Here is a 17,975-nt window from a genome sequence, read left to right on the forward strand (position 1 = left end):
TTTGTCAATTTGTGTTTCAACCTCAGTGAGGCGATCATCCATTATTTGCATGTGTGACTGAAATTGGTTAACTTACCCCCTTAAACACTGTACTTCAGGGCAGTCGCAGTTACTGCATTATTTGCTGAAGTAATCAAGTTCTTAACCCCTTCGCTGCCAGGCCTTTTCCCCCTCAGATGCCAGGCCTTTTTTTGGTTATTTGGAGCAGTGCGCACTTAGGCCTTCATAACTTTTTGTCCACATAAGCTACCCACACCAAATTTGAGTCCTTTTTTTCCAACATTCTAGGGATTCTAGAGGTACCCAGAGTTTGTGGGTTCCCCTGAAGGAGACCAAGAAATTAGCCAAAGTACAGCAAAAATTTTGTTTTTTTCAAACAAATGGGAAAAAAGGGCTGCAGAAGAATGCTTGTGTCTTTTTCCCTGAAAATGGCATCAACAAAGGGTTTGCGGTGCTAAACCTTTGGGGTCCCCATACTAGCATGCAAATTGAAGGGCATTTCTCAAATAGATGTCTTTTTTACACACTGTCTTACATTTGAAGCAAAAAATGTAGAGAAACATAAGGGGCAATAACACTTATTCTGCTATTCTGTGTTCCCCCCAGTCTCCCGATAAAAGTGGTACCTCACTTGTGTGGGTAGGCCTAATGCCCGCGACAGGAAAAGCAACATGGACACATCACATTTTCCCAAAGAAAACTGATGTGTTTTTTGGAAAGTGCCTAGCTGTGGATTTTGGCCTCCAGCTCAGCAGGCACCTAGGAAAACCTACTAAACCTGTGCATTTTTGAAAACTAGACATCTAGGGGAATACAAGATGGGGTGACTTGTAGGGCTCTCCCCAGGTTTTGTTACCCAGAATCCTTTGCAAACCTCAAAATTTGGCCAAAAAAACACTTTTTCCTCACATTTCGTGACAGAAAGTTCTGGAATCTGAGAGGAGCCACAAATTTCCTTCCACCCAGCGTTCCCCCAGTCTCCCAATAAAAATGGTACCTCACTTGTGTGGGTAGGGCTAGCGCCCGCGACAGGAGATACCCCAAAACACAACGTGGACACATCACATTTTCCCAAAGAAAACAGACCTGTTTTTTACAAAGTGCCTAGCTGTGGATTTTGGCCTCTAGCTCAGGCGGCACCTAGGGAAACCTACCAAACCTGCGCATTTTTGAAAACTAGACACCCAGGGGAATCCAAGATGGGGTGACTTGTGGGGCTCTCACCAGGTTCTGTTATCCAGAATCCTTTGCTAACCTCAAAATTTGGCCAAAAAAACACTTTTTCCTCACATTTCGGTGACAGAAGGTTCTGGAATCTGAGAGGAGCCACAAATTTCCTTCCACCCAACATTCCCCCAAGTCTCCCAATAAAAATGGTACCTCACCTATGTTTGTAGGCCTACTGCTCGTGAGAGGAAATGCCCTATATGGACACATCAATATTATCAAACACTAAACTACCTGCAGCCATATAGGGAAAACTTCCAAACCCAAACATTTCTGAAAACTAGACACTCGCGGAAATTCAGGGAGGTGTGACTTGTGTGGATCCCCCAATGTTTTCTTACCCAGAATCCTCAGCAAAACCTCAAATTTAGCTGAAGAATCACAGCAACGGCGCAAATTTCCTACCACCCAATGTTCCCCTCTGTCTCCTGGTAAAAATGATACCTGACTTGTGTAGGTGGGCCAAGTACCTGTGACAGGGAAGCGCCAAAAACATGTCAAAATTGAGGGGGAACCAAATTGGGTCCAAAAGGGCAGTTTGAAAAAAAACAATTTTAGGCTGACAAGTGGGGCAGAAATTGTATCGGTATAGATGTGACAATGCTGGGTGGTAGGAAGTTTGTGGATTCCTGCAGATTCCGGAAGGTTCCATCACAAAAATGGGGGGAAAAATGTGTGATTTCCAGCAAAGTTGGAGTTTTGCAGGGCATTGTTGGTAGGAAAATGGTGAGGAGTGCATGTGAAGCACACCACCCTGGACTCACCCAGATGTTTAATTTTCAGATGTGTCTAGGTCTTGTGGATTTTTGTACATGGCAGCGTCCCAAAGTCCAAAAAGTGCAGCCCTCACCATTCCAAGTAGGGTCGATTTTGAGAGTTAGCCAAGTTCTCATGGCCCAAATGTAAAACCAAAACTCAGAATAATCAAATGTCCTCTTGCTTGCCGTGGAATAAGATGTTTTTTGTGTGCTGGCGAGAGCTGAAGGGCTGTTACCCCCTTCAGTTGGGGTGGGGGCATAAACAGGCCCATACTGCTTGGTAGCCATCACCACACTGTTTTTTTAAATTCCCTGGCATTTAGTAGACTTTCTGCCACCCCTGGGTGTGGCTTCGGGCAACTGCCCCATATGCCCACTAGTGGGCAGAGCAACTTTGGCCCCATCTATTTAGGGTGGGGGTATGGCCATACCGCCACCCTCTTATTTTGAAAAAAAAATCTTTACCGGTCTCTGATGGCGTTCTGCCCCCCTTGGGGGCAGATGGGCCTTCCAAAAATAGGCCGATCTGCCCCCAAGGGGGGCAGATATGGCTAACACTAATGTGCCCGCATGGTGAGCGATCCTTGCCCAACGGGCTGCCCCCCCTAACAAAACACACACATACACACACACCAATCCCTGGTGCCTAAGTGGTTTCTGCCCCCCTTGGGGGCAAATCGGCCTAATAAAAATAGGCCAATCTGACCCCAAGGGGGAGGGAAAAGGCCTAAAATATATTTGCCCCCCTTGCCTAAGGGGTCGCTCCCCTTGTGTGATATTGACGCAAAAAAATACCAAAAAATACCTGGTGTCTAGTAGTTTTTGCCCCCCTTGGGGGCATATGGGCCTAATTACACTAGGCCGATCTGCCTCCAAGGGGGTCAGAAATGGACTAAAATTAATTTTGCCCCCAGCGGAGCGACCCTTGCCTAAGGGATCGCTCCCCACATATACAAAAATAAAATAAAGAAAACAAAAAAAGATCCCTGGTGTCTAGGGTTTTCTGCCCCCCTGGTGGCAGATTGGCCTAATTATAATAGGCCGATCTGTCCCCGGGGGGGAGAAGGGGGGGGCAGAAATGGCCTACAAATATGTTGCCCCCCTGGGGAGCAGCCCTTCCCCAAGGGGCTGCTTCCCTTATGTTTAAATATTAAAAAACAAACATTTCCTGGTGTCTAGTGGCATTTCTACTGCCCGATCGCATTGCGATTGGGCAGCAGAAATGCTGAGACATGAAAGGAGAGGAAAGGCCTTTCCTCTCCTTTCTTGCCTCTCTCCCTCTCCATATGATCGGAGGAGAAATGCGATCGCGCGCTGACGTCATCAGACGCCACAGGAGTTTGGGGGTGGAAGGGGAAGCGATTCCCCTTCAATCTCTTCCCATGAGAGGGTGTTGCGAGGCACCCGGGGGGAGCGCTACCGCTTCCCACGGGGGCCCCTAGTTGGACGTAATGGTTACGTCTTGGGCACCCGAGAGGTGCTGCCTAGGACGTAAGTGTTACATCCGAGGCACCCGAGGGGTTAATGTCCAACAGTTCTTTAAGTAAAGTGTCCATTGCTGTTCTGAGAGGCTACTATGGTGGATGGAGGGTCTTTGTTAGTTGGGTCTGTCATTAAAGCTTCACTACATGACAGATGTCTAATATGTTTACATTTCAACCTGGTGGGTGAAAGTGGATGGAAAATGGAAATGATTCTTTCTCCTATGTTAAATCCAGGCTAATAATATTGGAGAAAGAGGCAAGATTATTGCAGTGATAAGTCGCATTTCAACAAGGCTGCGGATGATAGTACCAGGGGCAGTTTCGACCCCAAGGAGATAGTCACTTAAAGATTGTAGTCCCCTAGATACTTTTTACGCTGTCCTTATTCTCTCATTAATTTCCGTCTAGTCTAATTGTCTCTCTCTCTCTACATTCTCTGATGGGTTATAGCTCTTCTTTCATGCACCTTTCCTCTCTCGGTTCATCCCTCCATACCCTCTCTCCTTTCCCTCCTGCTTTGTCTTTCCTTTTTCAACTTATATTAGATCAGTATATTGGGGGGAGAGTTAAGAATAGGTATTCATAAGTATCGCATATCTTGATAAGGCCAATATTTTTGATTGAGCAGAATTTGATCAGGCCTCAAGGGAATGTTACAGTTAGGGAGATGGATTGTAATCAAAAAGGGGAAAAAAACCTTTGTATTTTAATCAGAACATTGATGGGAAAGAAAAAGAAGAAAATTCCCAATGAGTTATCCAAAAAAAAAAGAAAAAGCAACTTGAAAGAGGAAGGCAAATGTAATACTTAGAGCCTTTGACACCAAGGAGAGAGGAAGATGCACTCTTCCTTCAGCGTGCTAGCTTCTCCATGTTGGGTGATTCCAGGGAGGAATCAGTACTCCTGGGGCTCTCTGGCTGCACAGTGGTGACTCCCAAAGCCTCATCGCTCATGATCATGCTCACGTTATGCCACTAAGGTCCGCATTCTCTGGTTGCTCAGGACATGCCGTACATGGGAAACCGGATATCAGCACCCCAGGCTTACTCCCATACAAGAAAAGGCTTACCAAAGGGTTAGCAATACATCCGGAAAGGTCGACCGATGTCACAGGACGACCAAGCGCACTTGGGATCCAAAAAAAAAGGTTCAGGCCTCTTATTCCTCCTCCGAGCCTCAGAAGAGAGCCACCTATTCCAAGGGCATCAAGCCTCGCACCCTCATTTATTCATTTTCACAGTATTTGCTATCACACCACTGAATTTGTGGAACTTTGACTGATACCAACAGCAGATACACCATTGAAGAGACACTCATCTATTGTGTAGCCTTTGTACTCATGTGGACTTGTCTGGCATACACATGGTTTTTGACGTGATTTGTTGACCAGTGCAAATGATGTGGTTCAGTCCATTCACATTAAGTGGAATGAAACATTACAACTCACAGATGTTCTATAGCTACTGGCATTGACAGATTAGTGAGGCAATGTTAGTATGTGAAATTATTATCTACATTTTGCAGTACAATGTTCCTACTATGTGCACAGCACTAGTGACTAGATATTTAGGAAAGTGTCACAGTAGAGCACTGCATGACACCTATCTACGCTGCACTGTGTCACTGGGAAAGGGAAGTACACATATTTTGGCCATACAGCATATTCCTGTCATTTAACCCTGCACCAATAGGGTGCCTAGCATGAACATAGGCACCCTTGCACCTTGGTTCAAGGGTGCCTGTGTGGCATGCAGAATTGTCTTTGTGCAGGAAGGGCACACACTCCTGCATATAAACAACCCTACCCTTAGAGACATAGTTGACTATATATGTGTTCCACAGAATGCAGCACGCTTAGAAGCAGTAGTGACTTCAGGGACTACAGTTATTTCTTTTTCATACACATCAGTTGGGGGGCCCTATTTTTCAAAAGCATTTCCAGGTGTCCCTTATTTGGTATATATGATGCACATCATCATCTATGCATGTTTAATAGAAATACTCACATAACATACATGGAACAGCTCCCTTGCACACAGTGTTGCAATACAGCATTTCGCATAGGGTTGCATTAGTCCAAAATGTTTTGCCATTCAAAACCATGCAAAGTTTCTTTGGGTGTCCTGACATACCAGACTTAGGGATTTATATTAACATGTACCATGATGCATGGTGCACGTCTGAGGTACACCCTTCATACAGATGCCCCTAGCTCATTCACCAGACACAGAGATGACTATTCTGTCATACATTTCTAGATTTTAGTTGGTATATTTTATACTTCAGATTTACCTACCAACAAGTAGACCAATCTCAAATTTCCTTTACTTAAGCACTCATTTATTATGCTGTGCCTGAAGAAGTAGGCATCTTAAGTGCTTCGTGCGTATTTTGCAAGAACATTGGTGAACCTTCCCAGACGATCCTCAGTGGCCTGGACGTCGATGGAGTACATATGTTTTCTATTACATAACAGGTGAGCTGTTTCAGCTGGGGGAAAAATTGCACATTTGTGCAATCCATAGCACCCAAGACGTGGAAATGCTGCAATGGCAAAGAAGCCTTGCTTGGTCTTCATCTGGTGTTGCTGTGTCTTGGGGAAGAGGAGGTACTGTAGTGTGAGGCGAATGATGGCATCTAGGACAGTGGGCAAGATGGCAGAAAAAGATGCCTGTGTTATTCCTGCCACTCTTGCTGTTGTGACCTGGAAGGACCCAGAGGTCATCATGTGTAGCACAGCCATCAGTTTTACCTGGGGAAGAATGATGGTGGACTTGGCAGTTGGTGGCAGCAGACTTGGCCCTATCTTCTGGAGCTCTTCTATAATGGACTCCCTCCTGTGCCTATAGAATTTTATCGCCTCATCCTCCCTAAGGTTGATGAGGGAGATGCACTCCCGGAACACACACTCCCTCCATCTTCACTACCTATGTGGTGGTGTTGGGATCCTTGTGACACCAAGCTCCAGGATTACTACCTCCATGGTGTAGCTTAGCTTGCCGAAGTGTTTTGGGATGTTCAGGTTTTTATACCACAGCCAGCGTGTCATTTCCTATGCCTGGGCAAGTGATGTGCAAACATTTTGGCATATTTCAGGCTTTGCGTGCCACATCCATATGATGCATCACACATTGCTAAACCCATAAATATCACTGTGTTAGGTTTGCAAGATATTTTACCTATCATTTCTGCATAGTGCACCTGGTTTAGGCGCAGCTTTTGTCTAAAAAAAAAGATGCATTTGAGCAAATGAGCTGTGTCATAGATTTGAAGTAGTGTTTGCACCACTGATGCATCAAACCTTTTGGAGCAACGGCAACACAAGCCTCTCCTAAATAAGCCCCTTGAACTCTCAGAATTCACTGCTTTGTGCCGTGCTTAGACATGTCTGAATACAGAAAGCTAGGACTTTATGGCACTGTTTTATAGTTTAGTTTAAATTATATATTTATTTTATCTTTTCACTGCTAAAAAATGTCCTGCCCACGCCCTTAACTGCTATGCTTAGTTTTATATTGCTGTAAAATAATAATTAAAAAAGAAACCTTGAAACTTGCACAAACGTATATTCTGAGCTTAGCTCGTTGGGTGGGTACATGTATAATGTACAGTGGTCAAAGTGGGTTGGATCGGACGGGCACGACGTGCCCATACTTTCATTATGAATCACCCTTACCCCTACTTTTTGCAAAAACACAACCGTACAGAGGGGGTTAATTCCGACAGTTTAAATGCCTCAGCTGAAGCGTCATTCAGTGAGTCTCCTGTGCTGTGAAACTGAAGCCAGACAGACAGCTCGGGCACATAAGCCTTCGTGCCAGGGCGCTTGCCTGAAAGAAACGCAAATGTGCGCTACTAGTTAATCAGCAAATGTAAAGAATTGACCTAATCACACAAAGCTTTGTGATGACAATGGTGTATTATTTTTGAGCAGTAGGGCAAAGAGTTAACAACTGGGCTGTGAAGTGCATAGTTTTAATTGTAATTGTATTTATATTGCAATGACTACACCTGCAGGTGTTGAAGGGACAGTAATGTAAAACAACTGTATCAGTACACTCTGGGTATTACTAAAATCTATATTTTGGAAGCAACATTTTATTTTAAACATTTTGCGTGTTTTGTAACAGTCTATCTTATACTGTGTGTAATGCAACTTTAAAATAATGAATTGCTGTTATGTTCCATAGTTCTAATTCTATTGTTGCTATGTATAAGGTTGAAGGGAGTTGAGTATTCTGTGTAGAATACAGAATATTGGGTTCAGATAACAGCAGTTGCTGGCTTCAGGAGGATGTGCCTGCCATGGCTCCAGACAATAAAGTTGTGTACACAGGGATCAGTGTGAAGTGTATATGTACACAGGTGAGCAAGACAATTTGGTGATGAGCATCTGGACCCGCACTCATGCGTGGAAGAAAGCGTACAAGCATTTTGTGGTGACTTCGTAATACACACTGCAACTATTCACTGAAGGAGGAGCCTTGTTGGTGGTGCGGTACGTCACTTTAGTCAAGTTTAGCACAGATTCTCATCGTACTGAAGGATTTATTTTACCAGATGAACTTGGTCAAAGCGCTAATATACGGTAAGGCACACGTGACCTACCGCTGATGCGCGAGACCCAGACGATCCACTACCTCCAGTGCATTCTGCCTCTAGCATGCGGCATACGGATGAGAGCGGATTGTGGAGAGCAGCACGTATACGCGCCGTTAGGATTGCAGGGCAGCACGCACACACTGCGCATGAGACTCTGGGACACCAATTGTAAACTCCAGAGTATCACGTCAAGGTCACACAATGTGACCTCACACAGGCACAATCTTGTTCGTTAGTTGCATGAGGGATACAGCATTGGATGCAGCATAAACAATCTTCAGCCGGTTAATTAATGAATTGGGCCATTCGGCAGCAACAAGTGGAAAACAAGTGGAGTTTTGTCATTCATAATATTGAAGCATTATGGCCCTCATTCTGACCCTGGCGGTCGGCGGAGAGGCGGCGGTCGGACCGCGACCAGACCGGCGGTAACAAAAATGGCATTCTGACCGCGGCGGTCACCGCCGCGATCGACCGCAACTTCACCACTCCGACCGCCACGGCGGTCATGACCGCCGGGCTGGAGGTTGCGCTCTCCAGCCCGGCGGTCGACCCAAGACCGCCAAGGGTATCATGACCCTGCTTACCGCCGCGGTTTCTGGCGGTCGGGAACCGCCATGCGAACCATGGCGGTAGGCACTATCGGGACCAGGGAATTCCTTCCCTGGCACTGATAGGGGTCTCCCCCACCCCCCACTAGTCCTCCCCCCACACCCTCCACCCCCCTGCCACCCTCAGAGATGTTACATACCCCCACCCCGACATGCACATACACGCACCCCGACATGCACACACCCCCAACATGCACATATACACACCCCCTACACACACACATACACAACGGGGACACATACCCGCACACATACATGCAGACATGTGCACCCGCCGAACTGCACACATTACCCATTGACACAGCAGCACCCCCCCGCCCGCATACACGCACTCACACACCCCCTCTACACACTCACACGCACACCCCCATGCACGCACACATCACACAACACCCCCCCACCCCCTTCCCTTCACGGACGATCAACTTACCTTGTGCGTTGGTCCTCCGGGAGGCGATGGGAGCCATAGGGACGTGACCGCCAACAGAAGACCGCCAACAGAAGACCGCCACACAGAAATGTGGGTCGTAATTCTGTGGGCGGTGTTCTGCTGGTGTGGCGGTGGAGGTTGACCAGTCTCCACTTTCCTGCCGACCGCCAGTGTGGCTGCTGGCGGTTTTCCGGCGGAACGCTGCCAGCGGTCGGAATACGCGCAGCGGCATACCGCCGCGGCCGGCGGTCTTCACCGCGGCGGTAACTCGGCGGTCTTGCGAAAAGACCGCCAGGGTCAGAATGACCCCCTATGTCTTAATAGCGCATGGACAGTGCTACCTGCAAAAAAGAAGGAACTGTAGACAGTGCTATATATTTTGACCACTAGTAATAGAAATAGCAGGAGTAACAGGAATTTTAATAACCACTCTTTTTTTCCTCATAAAGAACTGCAACTTGCAAGGAGTTCAGCTTGGCCACACAAAGTTTAGTATTTGTCCACTGCATGCTTTCTGGCCATCAGGTTCACAGCCCAATCTCAAGTGGACAGAATAAAAGGAATACTTCTTAAATTGCATAGCTACTGTGGATGAATCAGGAAAAATGTCTGCAGAGCAAAATAAAATAATTATATTACATTCTCTAGGACCTTATGGTTTTAAAGTATATAACCAAATGCTAAAATCGCCTATTGTAGGGGATTCTAATGTTTTTGAGGCAGCATTAAAGGATCTTGACATTTACTTTGCACCTAAAGTATGAATCAGAATTATTAGATATGTGTTTCCAACGTAAACAAGAATTTGGAGAGTCAGTAGATAATTATGCAGCAGAATAGAAAAAAAAATGGCTATTGATTGTAACTTTGGTGCATTACACAATGACTTGATTCAGGATTAATTGGTCATGCATGTAAACAACCAGGCTATCCAAGAACGCCTATGGGTGGATATTCACCATTAGAGGATGTTATTAGCATTGTAGTAAAGCAGAGATTTCAAGCAGGTGCACAAAAGAGTAAGGGGCATATTTATACTTTCTTTGCGCTGAATTAGCGTCTTTTTTTTATTGCTAATTCAGTGCAAACTTAACTCCATATTTATATTTTGACGCTAGACCTTTCTAGCGACAAAATATTGGAGTTAAAGTTATTTTTTGGATGCGTGCAACTGCCTTGCATCAATGAAATGCAAGGTAGACATTCCCGTCCAAAAAATTACTCAAAGCCCCTAGCGCCTAATTTATCCTCCAGTGCACGAGAGGGAGGCAGGCCTAAATAATGGCGCTAAGCCTGCTTAGCGCCATTATTTAATGCCTGGGTCAGGGCAGGCGTTAGGGGACCTGTGGATCCATTTCCATGGTCAAACACCATGAAAAGAGCCCACAGGTGCCCACCCCAAGCCCCAGGAACACTCCCACCCACACCAGAGGGACACCAGAGGATGGGGGGACCCCATCCCAGGTAAGTAGGGTAAGTAGAGGTAAGTATTTTAAAAACTTTTTTAAAGTGCCATTGGGGCCCCTGAAATGGGCTCCTCTACATGGCACTGGGTGCAATGGCCATGCCCAGGCCTGTGCGGGCCATTGGGGTGGTGGGCATGACTCCTGTCTTTCATAAGACAGGAGTCATGTGGTATGGATGGTTTTGCATCAGGAAATGACGCTTGGCTGGTTAAATGCATTTTTTTGCCTCTAACCAGCCTAGCACCATTTTTTGGTGCAAATCCCCCTTCCCACATACTGCCAACCACACCCAGCTAACGTAATTTTCCCAGACATTAGCCCACCCTTTGCGCCGGCTTGCGGGATTCCATAAATTTGGCACCTGGCTGTCGCTTTGGAATGATGCAAGCCGGCGCTATACTTTTTGACGCAAAACTGCGTTTGCGCAGTTTTGCGTCAAAAAGCATAAATATGGGCCTTACTGTCTAAAGAGAAGGGAACGGAAGTAATTTGCAAAGTAAAGCCAATGAACAAGACCGTCAATGTCCAATCCAAGAATTATAGGTATAAAAATAGATGTTACAAGTGCAATAGCAAAGACCATCTAGCAAACAGTCAGAACTGCCCAGCATTAAAACAAAAATGCAGTAGTTGTGGAATGCTTGGACATTTTGCAAAGGTGTGCAGGAAGAAAAAGAACAATGTTAAACGCAGATTAGAAGATAATAGAGAGAATGACGACAGTGAGAACAGTGATACTAAGTATGACAATGTTATGAATCTATCTAACAAAATGATCCTAAATATTTGTGAGGAGCCTATGAAGAATAAGCCTGAGTGTCGGATGAGCATTGGTGGTGTCAAAATCATTTTTTTGCTGATTCCGGGTCACCATGCACCATTATAAATGAGGACGTGTGGAGAGAGAAATTTATAGGAAAAATTGGCAATCATTATTATTTGATCCGGACATACAATCCCAAGGGTACAGAGGTGAAAAGATTGAAATGTTGGGTTACCGATGGTTAATCTTCAGGTTTAGAGGTAGACGCAAAAGGGTAAAGTTGTATGTCCAAAGTAGTGGCCCCTGGTGCTTGGGTGGTTTGATCAAGGGAAATCCCATTTAATACTAGACCCAAATAGCGATGATCAGGTGAAAATAGTGGATGAGGGGTCTATCATTGTTAAAAATATGTTAGTCAACTTTCCTAGTGTTTTAACAGGATCTTAGGAAACCTGAAGGTGTTTGAACATCGCATTATCTTAAAAGACAATGCTAGTACTAAAATACACAAAGTTAAGAATATTCCTATTACAGTAGGAGAGGAGGTATCGAAAGAGTTGGACAAACTTGTAGAACCACCTGTAATAGAACCTATTGAATCCTCTGAATGGATTTCCTCTTAGGTGTGGCCAGACGCAGCAATGGAAAAATCCATTTATGTGTGGACTTGTGCCATTTAAATAACAACATTGTGGTTGAGCGATTTCCATTGTCTAGGATTAATGAAATGATCAAGTACCTCAATGGTGGAGAATATTTTCCACAATAGACTTGTCAGCTGCTTACCACCAGATATTATTGACACCAGACGCGAGGAAGTACACAGCATTCATTACACCTTTTGGGTACTTCCATTTTAAAAGGATGGTATCCGCAGCTGCGGTATTTCACAGGCTCATTAACAACCTATTTGGGAATGAACAAGACATCAAGTTTTCCCAAGATGACATTTTAATCTTTGGGGAAGATAAAAATATTCATGATTTAAAATTACGGAAAGTGTTGAATACCTTGGAAAAGAATGGCCTAACTGGGGAATTCACAAAGTGCAAATTTGCAGATGAAAAAGTAACATACTTAGGGGGGTGAAATTGGTGTGTGTAGGACGCTGGCCCTCTGTATAGTGCACTAAAATGAAGTACACTGTGCAGAAAGTCTAGTGGATCCCCAAAGATGTGTAGAGGCAGAAATAGATAGGACGAGAGCTCTATTTGTGGTAGTGTGGTGAGCAGCTAGGCTTATCAAGGAGTTGTGTTAAGCATTTGTTGCACTCACAGAGGCAATAAATGAGACACACATGCAAAGAATAAGTCTGAGACCAATTTAGAAAAAATAACAGTTGCTTTTATATATATGCTCTGGACCAAAGAACTTTGTTATAAGGTAAGCAGTATTTAAATCAAAAATACTTTGTTGTTTCAAAAATTTACACAGTGCAATTTTCAGAGTCTTCAATGTTAACCTATGGATGGAAACAACGATGCAGTTTTGCAGGTAAGTACACAACTTATGGTCCCAGTCTCCAGGGGTTTAGGCTAGCACTGGGCAAGGTTCAAGTTGGTATCCAAGGAGCACCCACTGAAGCACAGGGCGGCTGGGTGCAGAGGTTAAAGTTGAGGTCAGTGCCCAAAGTTAGTCAAGGGAGGCTTGGGGAGAAGTTGACGCGCTGCTCACAGGTAAGTACCAGCGATGGCAGGGGCTGGTCTCGGTGGGTTGAGGCGAGCACCCGGGGGAGGGGAGCACAAGTCACCACCAAACTTACACCCTCAGCAGCATTGGGGCGGCCTGATGTAAAGTGCTAACACAGTGTTGGGTGGCCAATCCTTTCCAGTGGAGATAAGGGTATCCGAAGGAGCGCTGCTCACAGTTGAGTAAAGTGGGGTCAGAAGTCAATCTCCACCCTCAATCAGAAGTCAATCTCCACCCTCAGTGGCAGCCGGGTGCAGAGTGCCAACACAGCAGCATCTGGCACCCAGTTTATTTCAATGGAGGAGATGGCTTCCAGAAACGGGCTGCAGGCTCTAGCCAGGAAGCTGGGAGGGGTCAACCCACAGGTGCCCATGTAAATTGATGTGCCAGGGATCGTAGGGACACTGCTGGTTCAGCTCCTCAAGGCCCAGGGGCTCCAGGTATAGGGGTGTCTTTAGACAAAGGAATCAGCTCACCAGGCAGGTCACAGTCGAGAGATACCTCAGATTAAGGCTGAAGGCATCGCTGAGGAGTACGGCCCATGGTGGACTCTTGTTCAGAAGCGCTGGGGATCTTCACTGGGCAAGTGGGCCACCTGGACTTCGGCCAGGGGCGTTGGGTGCAGTCGCCACTTCTAGCATCAGATTTCATGGTTCCTCTTCCTTTTCTTTAGAGATGGTTTCTTATGGACAGATCCGCTGTCCACTGGAGTTCTTGGTCTTTTTTGAAGACAGGCAGTCTTCCCAAGGCTTTAGAGGTCGCTGGGCTGCAGGACGGTCGTCTCCGGATTGCAGGTTTCTTTGAAGGCTGCAGACAGGCTGGTAGGGCATATATGTGCTCTACATGTGCCCCACTATTTTTGGGGTGCATTTCGGAGGGCCTTTTGCCCATAGACAACCTTGGTTTTGCATTTCCCAAATAGGAAATAGCTGTTTGGGGAATGCAAAACCGGACCACTGTCACAAATGGCATGGGATTTCTTATTTGTGATTTCCTAATAGCAATTCCTACTTTGTAGGAATCAATATTAGGAAATTGGTATCTTGGTGCATAGCATTTTGTATTTCCAAAAAAGCGATTTCTATGAAGTAGCTATTTAGGAAATGCAAAATTGCATCTACATACATCTGGCCCTGTATATCTACCTGGAAAAGAGAATGTAGTAGCAGACGGCTTATCTAGGATACCTACAAAACTGGAAGAATGTGAGGATGAGGTCTGGAATAGTTTTCAAGCAGCTTTCTTACATGGGAATGGTGCTCATGCAGTATGTAAGGAAGAATGGATGACTGAGTATGAAAAGCATGTAGAGTTGACAAAGGGTAAGATATTTGTTAAATAGAACTGACCTAATAAGAGTAATTTGCAAATGGAAATTAAACCATTTGTGGTAGTGAGATCACAGCTGGCAGTGGATAATGGCACCATTTTGAGGGGAGAGAGGATTGTACCACCTAAGAGTCAACAGAAATTAATCATGGAGTTATGCCACAATGGCCATTTTGGAATCGTAAGGACAAAAGTCCTGGTAAGAAATCCATTGGGGTGGCCAGGTGTTGATGCAGAAGTAGAGAAATTTGTGAGGAAATGTCCCAATTGTGTCAGTGCTGGCAAAACCTTGCAAACATTGAGGCCTCCCATGAGTGAGTTTTTTTTCTGGGAGATAATAGCTATTGATTTGTGGGTCCGGCTTGTGAGGAACAAAAATTTAGCATTGTGCTCCTTGATTTGTTTTCACGTGGCCTGTTGTTGAATTTGTAGAAAAAACTGAAACAGTCGCTGTATTGGAATCTTTGGACAGGGTTTTTGTGTCTGAAGTGTTACTAAAGACTGCATTAAGCGACAATGGTGTACAATTTCTTTCCTACGCTTTCAAACAGTATTTCAAAAGGGTTGGTGTTCAACACAAAACAACCTCTCTCTACAACCCAGGTGGGAACGGTATGGTTGAGAGATTCAATAGCTAGCAGAACAGAGTGCAGCTGCACAAGGCAGTCGGGCGTATAGAGTCACAAGAAATGAGGCTACGGGGCTATCACCGTTTGTGATCATGAGGGGGCGTAATCCCAGTTCTAAATTCAATCCAAGTTGGTTACACCATCCTTGTGTTTAATAATGGTTTCTTGAGTCAGTGCAAAGCAGAAAGCAAGAAAAGCATTTGAAAATGAAGAATAATTCTGATGAGAAACATGGAGTCAAACTAGTTGATGTTGCAGTGAGCGACTGGATATGGGTAAAAACATCTATTAAAGTTAAGAAAGGTCAGAGTCAACTTTATGTACCGGAAGAAATGATAGAAGTGTTGAATAATGCAGTCAGAGCGAGTAGTGAAAAGGTGTGGAAATTAAAAAGAGTTGCATGCAGTTCAAACAAAGTATGGAACAAGGGTCAGGCCCATTGTGTGTGGAGAAAATACTTTTCTTGAATTGGCAGCTGTCCATTACTCAAAATAATTATAAAGTACAGATAAGATTTTTTTTTCTTTAAGTATTTCTTGTTATAATAACCTGTTTATTTGGATCTTATTTGTTGTATATATTGTTATGACCCATTTTATATTATTTTATTTTGTTATTAAAGGGGGAGATGTGCTATGTTCCATGGTTCTAATTCTATTGTTGTTATGTATAAAATTGAAGGGAGATGAGTAATCTGTATACAATATTGGGGTCAGGTAACAGCAGTTCGTGGTATCAGGAAGACATGCCTGCCATGGCTCCAGACAATAAAGCTGTGTATACAAGGATCAGTGTGAAGTGTATATGTACACAGGTGAACACAGTAATTACATATTCACAATGCTTTCTGTCACAGGCTGTGACCTCGTAACACTAAAAAAAGTCACTTTTCTCCACTGCACCAACCAAGAATAAACTCTGTGGCTCTCTGGTTACACACAGACCACTGCAATGCATTAGCTAATCGAGGTTTCATAATGTACTATAGTATATTTCCCAATGGGTAATAACTTTTAAATTTATTTTTCATTTAAGATCCATGTTATGTTATATGTAGGTACCTGACAGTGAAAGACCAAAGAACTTACAGGATTTTATTTTTAATAGCCACACCGTTGACACCCGTCCCTCTCCCCCCCAAAAGACTCACTGACCCCACCCCATTGCATGCAGCATCACAGTTCCCATACTTTTTTTAATGCACTTCAACCACTGATAACATCATAGCTGCCAAGTTTTCAGATTGCTTATGTTTGACATTTCCATGGTTTCATTGTTTTATGAGTGACATTTAACACCCAATGTGTGATACTTTGACACTTTCTCACAGTTAAAACCAAGCAATGAGATACATGGAAAAGAGATAAGTACAAGAAATTACACCTTTTTGAGCAATAAGGTCTAAAAAGTAAAAAATATTTTGAAACTGCTGGAAAATCCTAACTGAACCTACTGCCCCTATTTTGCAATAGTAACATGCATATTCATAGTACTTTCAGTTGCTGGCGGAGACCTCTTAGCACTATAAATACACAAGACGAATTCCCCACTGCACCAATCAGGGTTCAATTCTGTTTCTGTCTGACACACACATTCACCCTGCAGTATTATCTGAGGTTTCATAACGTAAAAGAGTGCTGTTAAATTCTAGTGTCTGAAAATGTGAATGTTCACCAAGATGATCCCCATAGTTTTCCACCATTGCAGGTATAATGAAGCTGTGTGCAATAAATGTTAACTCAAACAGGGGGGTAAATGATGTGCAATGTGGGCCTGCCCCGATCCAGGCCACTTGTTGCTATGTAGTAAGTCTCCTCCTCCAAACAACATAAGGCTCCACATTAGTCTTACTAAAAATGTTATGTGAAAGCTCAGAGAAACGGCCTCAAGAATAGGACAGCTCTGCTGACAGACATCGCCTGAATCACAGAACGCTCCTAAGCATTCCTAATGATTTAATAATCCATGTGACAAGCAAAATAGCGGAAAGATGATAACATTAACTTTCATTTTTATGTAGCACAGCGAATGCGATTGAAACAATAGTGTGTGCTTATAAAGCTAAGGATTTGTAAGGATTGCAGTTCCACTGATTACTTAACTTGCATTTGTCCTTCTCTTTAAAGTGTGTACGACGTAATGATTTGCAGCAGTTACCTTTTTAGTCACTCCTTTAAATGGACCCTTCCCACACCTCGGTGATACTGCCCACACTGCCTTTTATGCTCTACTCCCCTATTTAACAAGAGATCATTTGCATCTGTGCTAGGGGCCTCCGAGGTAGACTGACTTGTGTCGGACTGACTGCAAGCTGAGGTGCCTTCCAGGAGACTGCTCTTGGTAGACTTGGATGGTCGTCATACCTGGCTATTATCAATAACAAACAAAAAACATCCTAAGATTGTTGCCAAGCCTGTAAACACCACCACCTGCAGGCCAGTGCCACACAAAACACATGGTTGAACAGTGACCTTGCCTCGGTGCAGCACGCACAATGAAGCAGAAAAAAACAAACAGGGGCAGATTTACAGAATTGTCACTCAGCGCAGCACAGCAGCGAAAAATGCTGTGCTGTGATGCACAACAGGGAGGGAGCAGAAGAGTGCCATATTGTCAAAGATGTGGCACTCGCCTCCCCTCTGCCTAGCGCTTTCAGCTGCTGTGTGCCACGCATCCACCTTTGCACCATAGTGCAAGGGTGTGAGTGTGAGTCTAGTATAGGTTTTGTACTGGAAGGATAATCTTCCTGTACAAAATACTATGCTTAGACGCACTTAGAAAATGTTCCTACTTTGTAAGCGTCCTGCACAGTGCAGCACACATGCAAAGTCAGAAAAGAAATGAGAAATGAAAACATTTCTCCTTTTAACACCTGCTTTCAAATGGCATTAACTTTTAGCACAAAACCCAGTCTACTATTGTTTGTGAATAGGGTTTCGCGTCAAAAGGCATGGGTGGTTCAATGGGAACACTAATGTACCACCCAT

General features: G+C 44.4%; 1 long non-coding RNA gene across 1 annotated transcript in view; it reads right to left on the reverse strand.

The window, feature by feature from the left end:
• Positions 1 to 17,975, reverse strand: part of LOC138293564 (uncharacterized) — a 34,274-nt gene that overhangs the window by 15,679 nt on the left and 620 nt on the right. The gene's annotated exons all lie outside the window — the stretch shown is intronic.

This window comes from Pleurodeles waltl, chromosome 4_2 (genome assembly GCF_031143425.1).
Source record: "Pleurodeles waltl isolate 20211129_DDA chromosome 4_2, aPleWal1.hap1.20221129, whole genome shotgun sequence".
NCBI lineage: Eukaryota > Metazoa > Chordata > Amphibia > Caudata > Salamandridae > Pleurodeles > Pleurodeles waltl.